Source organism: Ochotona curzoniae, unplaced genomic scaffold (assembly GCF_017591425.1).
Source record: "Ochotona curzoniae isolate NIBS_2020 unplaced genomic scaffold, NIBS_Ocur_1.0 contig_3097, whole genome shotgun sequence".
Lineage (NCBI taxonomy): Eukaryota > Metazoa > Chordata > Mammalia > Lagomorpha > Ochotonidae > Ochotona > Ochotona curzoniae.
In genome coordinates, this window is record NW_024465720.1 from 27,656 (window position 1) to 41,445 (window position 13,790).

At 71.1% G+C, this 13,790-nt stretch overlaps 8 pseudogenes; all 8 read left to right on the forward strand.

Moving 5' to 3' along the window:
• Nucleotides 1-883: 883 nt before the first annotated feature.
• LOC121155761 lies at nt 884-992 on the forward strand (annotated as a pseudogene).
• Nucleotides 993-2,701: 1,709 nt separating this feature from the next.
• LOC121155762 lies at nt 2,702-2,810 on the forward strand (annotated as a pseudogene).
• Nucleotides 2,811-4,519: 1,709 nt separating this feature from the next.
• Nucleotides 4,520-4,628, forward strand: LOC121155763 (annotated as a pseudogene).
• Nucleotides 4,629-6,335: 1,707 nt separating this feature from the next.
• On the forward strand, nt 6,336-6,444 carry LOC121155764 (annotated as a pseudogene).
• Nucleotides 6,445-8,151: 1,707 nt separating this feature from the next.
• Nucleotides 8,152-8,260, forward strand: LOC121155765 (annotated as a pseudogene).
• Nucleotides 8,261-9,968: 1,708 nt separating this feature from the next.
• Nucleotides 9,969-10,077, forward strand: LOC121155766 (annotated as a pseudogene).
• A 1,707-nt stretch (nt 10,078-11,784) lies between these two features.
• Nucleotides 11,785-11,893, forward strand: LOC121155767 (annotated as a pseudogene).
• A 1,710-nt stretch (nt 11,894-13,603) lies between these two features.
• Nucleotides 13,604-13,712, forward strand: LOC121155769 (annotated as a pseudogene).
• The last annotated feature ends 78 nt before the right edge of the window (nt 13,713-13,790 follow it).

A 13,790-nucleotide genomic window follows, 5' to 3' on the forward strand; every position in this document is an offset into this window, starting at 1 on the left:
GTAGGACTGAGTGCGTGCCTGCTGCCTGCGTGCTGGCCTGTGCGTGCGTGTGTGCATCAGTCGGTGGGTGAGGGTGACCCCGTGCGCTGGAGTGTGCCATGCGGCACGGCCCGGCCACCCCGGCTCCCTCGCGACCCTCGGCTCCCGGTGCCCGGTCCCAGGTCCCGACCCGTGGTGGTGCCCAGCATAGCTGATTGCTAGCTGCGTCACTTGCTTGCTCGGCGGGAGTGAGGGTGGCTGTGGGGGAAGGGATGGGGGTGGGAGAGGGGGTGGGATGGGGAGCGGGGAGCGTCCCCGGGGCGCCCGTTCTCCATGGGGCCGGCCTGCCTGCCTGCTCGCCCGCCGGGGCTGGGTGTCCGGGACCCCGTGGGTGCGTGCGTGCGTGCGTGTGCCAGCTGCCGGGGCTCCCAGCGTCGTGCCCAGCCGTAGGAGGGCAGGGCGCAGCAGTGTGAGGCGCCCCCTCGAAGCCCAGCCGCGAAGGCCAGCCCTCCAGCCCTCTGGCGGTGGCAGAGGAGGCAGCAGCGCCTCCCGAGCTGCAGGAGGCCTAGGGACCAGGAGAATGCGGGGGTGCGGGGTGCGGCGCCCTGGCTGGGGGCAGGGGGAGGCGGCCTGCGATGAGAGCTGGAGTGTCCTGGGGGGTCGCTGAAGCAGGAGGTGGGCCGGTGTTGGCCTGGCGGTGCGGGCAGGGGCGGCAGCGGGTGCAGCAGGGCTGGAGGGTGGGCTTGGGCGGGCGGTGCAGCTGGTGTGCGGGCTTGGGTGGGCTTGGGCGGGCGGTCGGGCAGGGCAGGGTGGTCGAGCAAAGCAGGGCAGGGCTGGGCAGGGGCGGGCAGGGGCGGGCAGGGGCGGCAGCAGGCTGAAGAGCGGCTGTGATGTGGTGTGTGTCGTCTACGGCCATACCACCCTGAACGTGCCCGATCTCGGAAGCTAAGCAGGGTCGGGCCTGGTTAGTACTTGGATGGGAGAGCGCCTGGGAATACCGGGTGCTGTAATCTTTTGCCCGTGCCTGCTCCCTCCTTTTCCTGCCTGCCTGCCCGCCCCGCTCGCCCACCAAGCCCCAGCCCACACCCCGACCAGCTCAGAACCCCGGCACACCACCAGCACCCTGCCACCTGCTCCCCTGCCAACCTGCTTTGGCCTGCCCAGCTTCCCTTCCCACACGCCTCCCATGCCCCATGCAACCCAGGGCCCCTCCGCCACCGCCGCGTGCAACGGTGCCCACCCCGAGGCCTCACACACACTAGCCAGCGCCCCAGCCCGCCCTACCCTGCACAGCCAAATGCCACAAACACACACACACACACACACACACACACACACACACACACACACACAGAGCCAACCTCTTCTGCCAAGCACGCACACACTCACGCACGCCACGCCACCATCTGCCCTCGGCCCGCAGCCTCCCTGGCCACCTGCCCACACCCACACCCACACCCACACCCGGAATCGGGCCCCTCCAGGGCACACAGCGCCCGCAGCCAGCCTCCAACAGCACCAACAGCAGCACCACCTCGCCAGCCCAGGCTCGCCACTGCGCAGGGCCCGCCTGCACGCACACTCAGTGGTCCTGTGCCAGGCCTGGGGAGAAACTTGCCTGCACGCCACCTGCCACAGCCCACCCGAGGGACCCCCTCACCCACCAACCCACCCACCCACCCGGCCGGCAACCCTCCGCTGGGCACCCTCCCCCGGCCCCCGCAGACACACCCCCACCGCAGACACCAGCCGCAGTCCCGCCCCTGGGTGTAGGGGATGCCCAGGCGCCCCACTGTGGCGTGGGCAAACCTGCCCTGTGGACCGAAGACTGTGGGTGGTGTAGGACTGAGTGCGTGCCTGCTGCCTGCGTGCTGGCCTGTGCGTGCGTGTGTGCATCAGTCGGTGGGTGAGGGTGACCCCGTGCGCTGGAGTGTGCCATGCGGCACGGCCCGGCCACCCCGGCTCCCTCGCGACCCTCGGCTCCCGGTGCCCGGTCCCAGGTCCCGACCCGTGGTGGTGCCCAGCATAGCTGATTGCTAGCTGCGTCACTTGCTTGCTCGGCGGGAGTGAGGGTGGCTGTGGGGGAAGGGATGGGGGTGGGAGAGGGGGTGGGATGGGGAGCGGGGAGCGTCCCCGGGGCGCCCGTTCTCCATGGGGCCGGCCTGCCTGCCTGCTCGCCCGCCGGGGCTGGGTGTCCGGGACCCCGTGGGTGCGTGCGTGCGTGCGTGTGCCAGCTGCCGGGGCTCCCAGCGTCGTGCCCAGCCGTAGGAGGGCAGGGCGCAGCAGTGTGAGGCGCCCCCTCGAAGCCCAGCCGCGAAGGCCAGCCCTCCAGCCCTCTGGCGGTGGCAGAGGAGGCAGCAGCGCCTCCCGAGCTGCAGGAGGCCTAGGGACCAGGAGAATGCGGGGGTGCGGGGTGCGGCGCCCTGGCTGGGGGCAGGGGGAGGCGGCCTGCGATGAGAGCTGGAGTGTCCTGGGGGGTCGCTGAAGCAGGAGGTGGGCCGGTGTTGGCCTGGCGGTGCGGGCAGGGGCGGCAGCGGGTGCAGCAGGGCTGGAGGGTGGGCTTGGGCGGGCGGTGCAGCTGGTGTGCGGGCTTGGGTGGGCTTGGGCGGGCGGTCGGGCAGGGCAGGGTGGTCGAGCAAAGCAGGGCAGGGCTGGGCAGGGGCGGGCAGGGGCGGGCAGGGGCGGCAGCAGGCTGAAGAGCGGCTGTGATGTGGTGTGTGTCGTCTACGGCCATACCACCCTGAACGTGCCCGATCTCGGAAGCTAAGCAGGGTCGGGCCTGGTTAGTACTTGGATGGGAGAGCGCCTGGGAATACCGGGTGCTGTAATCTTTTGCCCGTGCCTGCTCCCTCCTTTTCCTGCCTGCCTGCCCGCCCCGCTCGCCCACCAAGCCCCAGCCCACACCCCGACCAGCTCAGAACCCCGGCACACCACCAGCACCCTGCCACCTGCTCCCCTGCCAACCTGCTTTGGCCTGCCCAGCTTCCCTTCCCACACGCCTCCCATGCCCCATGCAACCCAGGGCCCCTCCGCCACCGCCGCGTGCAACGGTGCCCACCCCGAGGCCTCACACACACTAGCCAGCGCCCCAGCCCGCCCTACCCTGCACAGCCAAATGCCACAAACACACACACACACACACACACACACACACACACACACACACACACAGAGCCAACCTCTTCTGCCAAGCACGCACACACTCACGCACGCCACGCCACCATCTGCCCTCGGCCCGCAGCCTCCCTGGCCACCTGCCCACACCCACACCCACACCCACACCCGGAATCGGGCCCCTCCAGGGCACACAGCGCCCGCAGCCAGCCTCCAACAGCACCAACAGCAGCACCACCTCGCCAGCCCAGGCTCGCCACTGCGCAGGGCCCGCCTGCACGCACACTCAGTGGTCCTGTGCCAGGCCTGGGGAGAAACTTGCCTGCACGCCACCTGCCACAGCCCACCCGAGGGACCCCCTCACCCACCAACCCACCCACCCACCCGGCCGGCAACCCTCCGCTGGGCACCCTCCCCCGGCCCCCGCAGACACACCCCCACCGCAGACACCAGCCGCAGTCCCGCCCCTGGGTGTAGGGGATGCCCAGGCGCCCCACTGTGGCGTGGGCAAACCTGCCCTGTGGACCGAAGCCTGTGGGTGGTGTAGGACTGAGTGCGTGCCTGCTGCCTGCGTGCTGGCCTGTGCGTGCGTGTGTGCATCAGTCGGTGGGTGAGGGTGACCCCGTGCGCTGGAGTGTGCCATGCGGCACGGCCCGGCCACCCCGGCTCCCTCGCGACCCTCGGCTCCCGGTGCCCGGTCCCAGGTCCCGACCCGTGGTGGTGCCCAGCATAGCTGATTGCTAGCTGCGTCACTTGCTTGCTCGGCGGGAGTGAGGGTGGCTGTGGGGGAAGGGATGGGGGTGGGAGAGGGGGTGGGATGGGGAGCGGGGAGCGTCCCCGGGGCGCCCGTTCTCCATGGGGCCGGCCTGCCTGCCTGCTCGCCCGCCGGGGCTGGGTGTCCGGGACCCCGTGGGTGCGTGCGTGCGTGCGTGTGCCAGCTGCCGGGGCTCCCAGCGTCGTGCCCAGCCGTAGGAGGGCAGGGCGCAGCAGTGTGAGGCGCCCCCTCGAAGCCCAGCCGCGAAGGCCAGCCCTCCAGCCCTCTGGCGGTGGCAGAGGAGGCAGCAGCGCCTCCCGAGCTGCAGGAGGCCTAGGGACCAGGAGAATGCGGGGGTGCGGGGTGCGGCGCCCTGGCTGGGGGCAGGGGGAGGCGGCCTGCGATGAGAGCTGGAGTGTCCTGGGGGGTCGCTGAAGCAGGAGGTGGGCCGGTGTTGGCCTGGCGGTGCGGGCAGGGGCGGCAGCGGGTGCAGCAGGGCTGGAGGGTGGGCTTGGGCGGGCGGTGCAGCTGGTGTGCGGGCTTGGGTGGGCTTGGGCGGGCGGTCGGGCAGGGCAGGGTGGTCGAGCAAAGCAGGGCAGGGCTGGGCAGGGGCGGGCAGGGGCGGGCAGGGGCGGCAGCAGGCTGAAGAGCGGCTGTGATGTGGTGTGTGTCGTCTACGGCCATACCACCCTGAACGTGCCCGATCTCGGAAGCTAAGCAGGGTCGGGCCTGGTTAGTACTTGGATGGGAGAGCGCCTGGGAATACCGGGTGCTGTAATCTTTTGCCCGTGCCTGCTCCCTCCTTTTCCTGCCTGCCTGCCCGCCCCGCTCGCCCACCAAGCCCCAGCCCACACCCCGACCAGCTCAGAACCCCGGCACACCACCAGCACCCTGCCACCTGCTCCCCTGCCAACCTGCTTTGGCCTGCCCAGCTTCCCTTCCCACACGCCTCCCATGCCCCATGCAACCCAGGGCCCCTCCGCCACCGCCGCGTGCAACGGTGCCCACCCCGAGGCCTCACACACACTAGCCAGCGCCCCAGCCCGCCCTACCCTGCACAGCCAAATGCCACAAACACACACACACACACACACACACACACACACACACACACACACAGAGCCAACCTCTTCTGCCAAGCACGCACACACTCACGCACGCCACGCCACCATCTGCCCTCGGCCCGCAGCCTCCCTGGCCACCTGCCCACACCCACACCCACACCCACACCCGGAATCGGGCCCCTCCAGGGCACACAGCGCCCGCAGCCAGCCTCCAACAGCACCAACAGCAGCACCACCTCGCCAGCCCAGGCTCGCCACTGCGCAGGGCCCGCCTGCACGCACACTCAGTGGTCCTGTGCCAGGCCTGGGGAGAAACTTGCCTGCACGCCACCTGCCACAGCCCACCCGAGGGACCCCCTCACCCACCAACCCACCCACCCACCCGGCCGGCAACCCTCCGCTGGGCACCCTCCCCCGGCCCCCGCAGACACACCCCCACCGCAGACACCAGCCGCAGTCCCGCCCCTGGGTGTAGGGGATGCCCAGGCGCCCCACTGTGGCGTGGGCAAACCTGCCCTGTGGACCGAAGACTGTGGGTGGTGTAGGACTGAGTGCGTGCCTGCTGCCTGCGTGCTGGCCTGTGCGTGCGTGTGTGCATCAGTCGGTGGGTGAGGGTGACCCCGTGCGCTGGAGTGTGCCATGCGGCACGGCCCGGCCACCCCGGCTCCCTCGCGACCCTCGGCTCCCGGTGCCCGGTCCCAGGTCCCGACCCGTGGTGGTGCCCAGCATAGCTGATTGCTAGCTGCGTCACTTGCTTGCTCGGCGGGAGTGAGGGTGGCTGTGGGGGAAGGGATGGGGGTGGGAGAGGGGGTGGGATGGGGAGCGGGGAGCGTCCCCGGGGCGCCCGTTCTCCATGGGGCCGGCCTGCCTGCCTGCTCGCCCGCCGGGGCTGGGTGTCCGGGACCCCGTGGGTGCGTGCGTGCGTGCGTGTGCCAGCTGCCGGGGCTCCCAGCGTCGTGCCCAGCCGTAGGAGGGCAGGGCGCAGCAGTGTGAGGCGCCCCCTCGAAGCCCAGCCGCGAAGGCCAGCCCTCCAGCCCTCTGGCGGTGGCAGAGGAGGCAGCAGCGCCTCCCGAGCTGCAGGAGGCCTAGGGACCAGGAGAATGCGGGGGTGCGGGGTGCGGCGCCCTGGCTGGGGGCAGGGGGAGGCGGCCTGCGATGAGAGCTGGAGTGTCCTGGGGGGTCGCTGAAGCAGGAGGTGGGCCGGTGTTGGCCTGGCGGTGCGGGCAGGGGCGGCAGCGGGTGCAGCAGGGCTGGAGGGTGGGCTTGGGCGGGCGGTGCAGCTGGTGTGCGGGCTTGGGTGGGCTTGGGCGGGCGGTCGGGCAGGGCAGGGTGGTCGAGCAAAGCAGGGCAGGGCTGGGCAGGGGCGGGCAGGGGCGGGCAGGGGCGGCAGCAGGCTGAAGAGCGGCTGTGATGTGGTGTGTGTCGTCTACGGCCATACCACCCTGAACGTGCCCGATCTCGGAAGCTAAGCAGGGTCGGGCCTGGTTAGTACTTGGATGGGAGAGCGCCTGGGAATACCGGGTGCTGTAATCTTTTGCCCGTGCCTGCTCCCTCCTTTTCCTGCCTGCCTGCCCGCCCCGCTCGCCCACCAAGCCCCAGCCCACACCCCGACCAGCTCAGAACCCCGGCACACCACCAGCACCCTGCCACCTGCTCCCCTGCCAACCTGCTTTGGCCTGCCCAGCTTCCCTTCCCACACGCCTCCCATGCCCCATGCAACCCAGGGCCCCTCCGCCACCGCCGCGTGCAACGGTGCCCACCCCGAGGCCTCACACACACTAGCCAGCGCCCCAGCCCGCCCTACCCTGCACAGCCAAATGCCACAAACACACACACACACACACACACACACACACACACACACACACACAGAGCCAACCTCTTCTGCCAAGCACGCACACACTCACGCACGCCACGCCACCATCTGCCCTCGGCCCGCAGCCTCCCTGGCCACCTGCCCACACCCACACCCACACCCACACCCGGAATCGGGCCCCTCCAGGGCACACAGCGCCCGCAGCCAGCCTCCAACAGCACCAACAGCAGCACCACCTCGCCAGCCCAGGCTCGCCACTGCGCAGGGCCCGCCTGCACGCACACTCAGTGGTCCTGTGCCAGGCCTGGGGAGAAACTTGCCTGCACGCCACCTGCCACAGCCCACCCGAGGGACCCCCTCACCCACCAACCCACCCACCCACCCGGCCGGCAACCCTCCGCTGGGCACCCTCCCCCGGCCCCCGCAGACACACCCCCACCGCAGACACCAGCCGCAGTCCCGCCCCTGGGTGTAGGGGATGCCCAGGCGCCCCACTGTGGCGTGGGCAAACCTGCCCTGTGGACCGAAGACTGTGGGTGGTGTAGGACTGAGTGCGTGCCTGCTGCCTGCGTGCTGGCCTGTGCGTGCGTGTGTGCATCAGTCGGTGGGTGAGGGTGACCCCGTGCGCTGGAGTGTGCCATGCGGCACGGCCCGGCCACCCCGGCTCCCTCGCGACCCTCGGCTCCCGGTGCCCGGTCCCAGGTCCCGACCCGTGGTGGTGCCCAGCATAGCTGATTGCTAGCTGCGTCACTTGCTTGCTCGGCGGGAGTGAGGGTGGCTGTGGGGGAAGGGATGGGGGTGGGAGAGGGGGTGGGATGGGGAGCGGGGAGCGTCCCCGGGGCGCCCGTTCTCCATGGGGCCGGCCTGCCTGCCTGCTCGCCCGCCGGGGCTGGGTGTCCGGGACCCCGTGGGTGCGTGCGTGCGTGCGTGTGCCAGCTGCCGGGGCTCCCAGCGTCGTGCCCAGCCGTAGGAGGGCAGGGCGCAGCAGTGTGAGGCGCCCCCTCGAAGCCCAGCCGCGAAGGCCAGCCCTCCAGCCCTCTGGCGGTGGCAGAGGAGGCAGCAGCGCCTCTCGAGCTGCAGGAGGCCTAGGGACCAGGAGAATGCGGGGGTGCGGGGTGCGGCGCCCTGGCTGGGGGCAGGGGGAGGCGGCCTGCGATGAGAGCTGGAGTGTCCTGGGGGGTCGCTGAAGCAGGAGGTGGGCCGGTGTTGGCCTGGCGGTGCGGGCAGGGGCGGCAGCGGGTGCAGCAGGGCTGGAGGGTGGGCTTGGGCGGGCGGTGCAGCTGGTGTGCGGGCTTGGGTGGGCTTGGGCGGGCGGTCGGGCAGGGCAGGGTGGTCGAGCAAAGCAGGGCAGGGCTGGGCAGGGGCGGGCAGGGGCGGGCAGGGGCGGCAGCAGGCTGAAGAGCGGCTGTGATGTGGTGTGTGTCGTCTACGGCCATACCACCCTGAACGTGCCCGATCTCGGAAGCTAAGCAGGGTCGGGCCTGGTTAGTACTTGGATGGGAGAGCGCCTGGGAATACCGGGTGCTGTAATCTTTTGCCCGTGCCTGCTCCCTCCTTTTCCTGCCTGCCTGCCCGCCCCGCTCGCCCACCAAGCCCCAGCCCACACCCCGACCAGCTCAGAACCCCGGCACACCACCAGCACCCTGCCACCTGCTCCCCTGCCAACCTGCTTTGGCCTGCCCAGCTTCCCTTCCCACACGCCTCCCATGCCCCATGCAACCCAGGGCCCCTCCGCCACCGCCGCGTGCAACGGTGCCCACCCCGAGGCCTCACACACACTAGCCAGCGCCCCAGCCCGCCCTACCCTGCACAGCCAAATGCCACAAACACACACACACACACACACACACACACACACACACACACACACACAGAGCCAACCTCTTCTGCCAAGCACGCACACACTCACGCACGCCACGCCACCATCTGCCCTCGGCCCGCAGCCTCCCTGGCCACCTGCCCACACCCACACCCACACCCACACCCGGAATCGGGCCCCTCCAGGGCACACAGCGCCCGCAGCCAGCCTCCAACAGCACCAACAGCAGCACCACCTCGCCAGCCCAGGCTCGCCACTGCGCAGGGCCCGCCTGCACGCACACTCAGTGGTCCTGTGCCAGGCCTGGGGAGAAACTTGCCTGCACGCCACCTGCCACAGCCCACCCGAGGGACCCCCTCACCCACCAACCCACCCACCCACCCGGCCGGCAACCCTCCGCTGGGACCCTCCCCCGGCCCCCGCAGACACACCCCCACCGCAGACACCAGCCGCAGTCCCGCCCCTGGGTGTAGGGGATGCCCAGGCGCCCCACTGTGGCGTGGGCAAACCTGCCCTGTGGACCGAAGACTGTGGGTGGTGTAGGACTGAGTGCGTGCCTGCTGCCTGCGTGCTGGCCTGTGCGTGCGTGTGTGCATCAGTCGGTGGGTGAGGGTGACCCCGTGCGCTGGAGTGTGCCATGCGGCACGGCCCGGCCACCCCGGCTCCCTCGCGACCCTCGGCTCCCGGTGCCCGGTCCCAGGTCCCGACCCGTGGTGGTGCCCAGCATAGCTGATTGCTAGCTGCGTCACTTGCTTGCTCGGCGGGAGTGAGGGTGGCTGTGGGGGAAGGGATGGGGGTGGGAGAGGGGGTGGGATGGGGAGCGGGGAGCGTCCCCGGGGCGCCCGTTCTCCATGGGGCCGGCCTGCCTGCCTGCTCGCCCGCCGGGGCTGGGTGTCCGGGACCCCGTGGGTGCGTGCGTGCGTGCGTGTGCCAGCTGCCGGGGCTCCCAGCGTCGTGCCCAGCCGTAGGAGGGCAGGGCGCAGCAGTGTGAGGCGCCCCCTCGAAGCCCAGCCGCGAAGGCCAGCCCTCCAGCCCTCTGGCGGTGGCAGAGGAGGCAGCAGCGCCTCCCGAGCTGCAGGAGGCCTAGGGACCAGGAGAATGCGGGGGTGCGGGGTGCGGCGCCCTGGCTGGGGGCAGGGGGAGGCGGCCTGCGATGAGAGCTGGAGTGTCCTGGGGGGTCGCTGAAGCAGGAGGTGGGCCGGTGTTGGCCTGGCGGTGCGGGCAGGGGCGGCAGCGGGTGCAGCAGGGCTGGAGGGTGGGCTTGGGCGGGCGGTGCAGCTGGTGTGCGGGCTTGGGTGGGCTTGGGCGGGCGGTCGGGCAGGGCAGGGTGGTCGAGCAAAGCAGGGCAGGGCTGGGCAGGGGCGGGCAGGGGCGGGCAGGGGCGGCAGCAGGCTGAAGAGCGGCTGTGATGTGGTGTGTGTCGTCTACGGCCATACCACCCTGAACGTGCCCGATCTCGGAAGCTAAGCAGGGTCGGGCCTGGTTAGTACTTGGATGGGAGAGCGCCTGGGAATACCGGGTGCTGTAATCTTTTGCCCGTGCCTGCTCCCTCCTTTTCCTGCCTGCCTGCCCGCCCCGCTCGCCCACCAAGCCCCAGCCCACACCCCGACCAGCTCAGAACCCCGGCACACCACCAGCACCCTGCCACCTGCTCCCCTGCCAACCTGCTTTGGCCTGCCCAGCTTCCCTTCCCACACGCCTCCCATGCCCCATGCAACCCAGGGCCCCTCCGCCACCGCCGCGTGCAACGGTGCCCACCCCGAGGCCTCACACACACTAGCCAGCGCCCCAGCCCGCCCTACCCTGCACAGCCAAATGCCACAAACACACACACACACACACACACACACACACACACACACACACACAGAGCCAACCTCTTCTGCCAAGCACGCACACACTCACGCACGCCACGCCACCATCTGCCCTCGGCCCGCAGCCTCCCTGGCCACCTGCCCACACCCACACCCACACCCACACCCGGAATCGGGCCCCTCCAGGGCACACAGCGCCCGCAGCCAGCCTCCAACAGCACCAACAGCAGCACCACCTCGCCAGCCCAGGCTCGCCACTGCGCAGGGCCCGCCTGCACGCACACTCAGTGGTCCTGTGCCAGGCCTGGGGAGAAACTTGCCTGCACGCCACCTGCCACAGCCCACCCGAGGGACCCCCTCACCCACCAACCCACCCACCCACCCGGCCGGCAACCCTCCGCTGGGCACCCTCCCCCGGCCCCCGCAGACACACCCCCACCGCAGACACCAGCCGCAGTCCCGCCCCTGGGTGTAGGGGATGCCCAGGCGCCCCACTGTGGCGTGGGCAAACCTGCCCTGTGGACCGAAGCCTGTGGGTGGTGTAGGACTGAGTGCGTGCCTGCTGCCTGCGTGCTGGCCTGTGCGTGCGTGTGTGCATCAGTCGGTGGGTGAGGGTGACCCCGTGCGCTGGAGTGTGCCATGCGGCACGGCCCGGCCACCCCGGCTCCCTCGCGACCCTCGGCTCCCGGTGCCCGGTCCCAGGTCCCGACCCGTGGTGGTGCCCAGCATAGCTGATTGCTAGCTGCGTCACTTGCTTGCTCGGCGGGAGTGAGGGTGGCTGTGGGGGAAGGGATGGGGGTGGGAGAGGGGGTGGGATGGGGAGCGGGGAGCGTCCCCGGGGCGCCCGTTCTCCATGGGGCCGGCCTGCCTGCCTGCTCGCCCGCCGGGGCTGGGTGTCCGGGACCCCGTGGGTGCGTGCGTGCGTGCGTGTGCCAGCTGCCGGGGCTCCCAGCGTCGTGCCCAGCCGTAGGAGGGCAGGGCGCAGCAGTGTGAGGCGCCCCCTCGAAGCCCAGCCGCGAAGGCCAGCCCTCCAGCCCTCTGGCGGTGGCAGAGGAGGCAGCAGCGCCTCCCGAGCTGCAGGAGGCCTAGGGACCAGGAGAATGCGGGGGTGCGGGGTGCGGCGCCCTGGCTGGGGGCAGGGGGAGGCGGCCTGCGATGAGAGCTGGAGTGTCCTGGGGGGTCGCTGAAGCAGGAGGTGGGCCGGTGTTGGCCTGGCGGTGCGGGCAGGGGCGGCAGCGGGTGCAGCAGGGCTGGAGGGTGGGCTTGGGCGGGCGGTGCAGCTGGTGTGCGGGCTTGGGTGGGCTTGGGCGGGCGGTCGGGCAGGGCAGGGTGGTCGAGCAAAGCAGGGCAGGGCTGGGCAGGGGCGGGCAGGGGCGGGCAGGGGCGGCAGCAGGCTGAAGAGCGGCTGTGATGTGGTGTGTGTCGTCTACGGCCATACCACCCTGAACGTGCCCGATCTCGGAAGCTAAGCAGGGTCGGGCCTGGTTAGTACTTGGATGGGAGAGCGCCTGGGAATACCGGGTGCTGTAATCTTTTGCCCGTGCCTGCTCCCTCCTTTTCCTGCCTGCCTGCCCGCCCCGCTCGCCCACCAAGCCCCAGCCCACACCCCGACCAGCTCAGAACCCCGGCACACCACCAGCACCCTGCCACCTGCTCCCCTGCCAACCTGCTTTGGCCTGCCCAGCTTCCCTTCCCACACGCCTCCCATGCCCCATGCAACCCAGGGCCCCTCCGCCACCGCCGCGTGCAACGGTGCCCACCCCGAGGCCTCACACACACTAGCCAGCGCCCCAGCCCGCCCTACCCTGCACAGCCAAATGCCACAAACACACACACACACACACACACACACACACACACACACACACACACACAGAGCCAACCTCTTCTGCCAAGCACGCACACACTCACGCACGCCACGCCACCATCTGCCCTCGGCCCGCAGCCTCCCTGGCCACCTGCCCACACCCACACCCACACCCACACCCGGAATCGGGCCCCTCCAGGGCACACAGCGCCCGCAGCCAGCCTCCAACAGCACCAACAGCAGCACCACCTCGCCAGCCCAGGCTCGCCACTGCGCAGGGCCCGCCTGCACGCACACTCAGTGGTCCTGTGCCAGGCCTGGGGAGAAACTTGCCTGCACGCCACCTGCCACAGCCCACCCGAGGGACCCCCTCACCCACCAACCCACCCACCCACCCGGCCGGCAACCCTCCGCTGGGACCCTCCCCCGGCCCCCGCAGACACACCCCCACCGCAGACACCAGCCGCAGTCCCGCCCCTGGGTGTAGGGGATGCCCAGGCGCCCCACTGTGGCGTGGGCAAACCTGCCCTGTGGACCGAAGCCTGTGGGTGGTGTAGGACTGAGTGCGTGCCTGCTGCCTGCGTGCTGGCCTGTGCGTGCGTGTGTGCATCAGTCGGTGGGTGAGGGTGACCCCGTGCGCTGGAGTGTGCCATGCGGCACGGCCCGGCCACCCCGGCTCCCTCGCGACCCTCGGCTCCCGGTGCCCGGTCCCAGGTCCCGACCCGTGGTGGTGCCCAGCATAGCTGATTGCTAGCTGCGTCACTTGCTTGCTCGGCGGGAGTGAGGGTGGCTGTGGGGGAAGGGATGGGGGTGGGAGAGGGGGTGGGATGGGGAGCGGGGAGCGTCCCCGGGGCGCCCGTTCTCCATGGGGCCGGCCTGCCTGCCTGCTCGCCCGCCGGGGCTGGGTGTCCGGGACCCCGTGGGTGCGTGCGTGCGTGCGTGTGCCAGCTGCCGGGGCTCCCAGCGTCGTGCCCAGCCGTAGGAGGGCAGGGCGCAGCAGTGTGAGGCGCCCCCTCGAAGCCCAGCCGCGAAGGCCAGCCCTCCAGCCCTCTGGCGGTGGCAGAGGAGGCAGCAGCGCCTCCCGAGCTGCAGGAGGCCTAGGGACCAGGAGAATGCGGGGGTGCGGGGTGCGGCGCCCTGGCTGGGGGCAGGGGGAGGCGGCCTGCGATGAGAGCTGGAGTGTCCTGGGGGGTCGCTGAAGCAGGAGGTGGGCCGGTGTTGGCCTGGCGGTGCGGGCAGGGGCGGCAGCGGGTGCAGCAGGGCTGGAGGGTGGGCTTGGGCGGGCGGTGCAGCTGGTGTGCGGGCTTGGGTGGGCTTGGGCGGGCGGTCGGGCAGGGCAGGGTGGTCGAGCAAAGCAGGGCAGGGCTGGGCAGGGGCGGGCAGGGGCGGGCAGGGGCGGCAGCAGGCTGAAGAGCGGCTGTGATGTGGTGTGTGTCGTCTACGGCCATACCACCCTGAACGTGCCCGATCTCGGAAGCTAAGCAGGGTCGGGCCTGGTTAGTACTTGGATGGGAGAGCGCCTGGGAATACCGGGTGCTGTAATCTTTTGCCCGTGCCTGCTCCCTCCTTTTCCTGCCTGCCTGCCCGCCCCGCTCGCCCACCAAGCCCCAGCCCACACCCCGA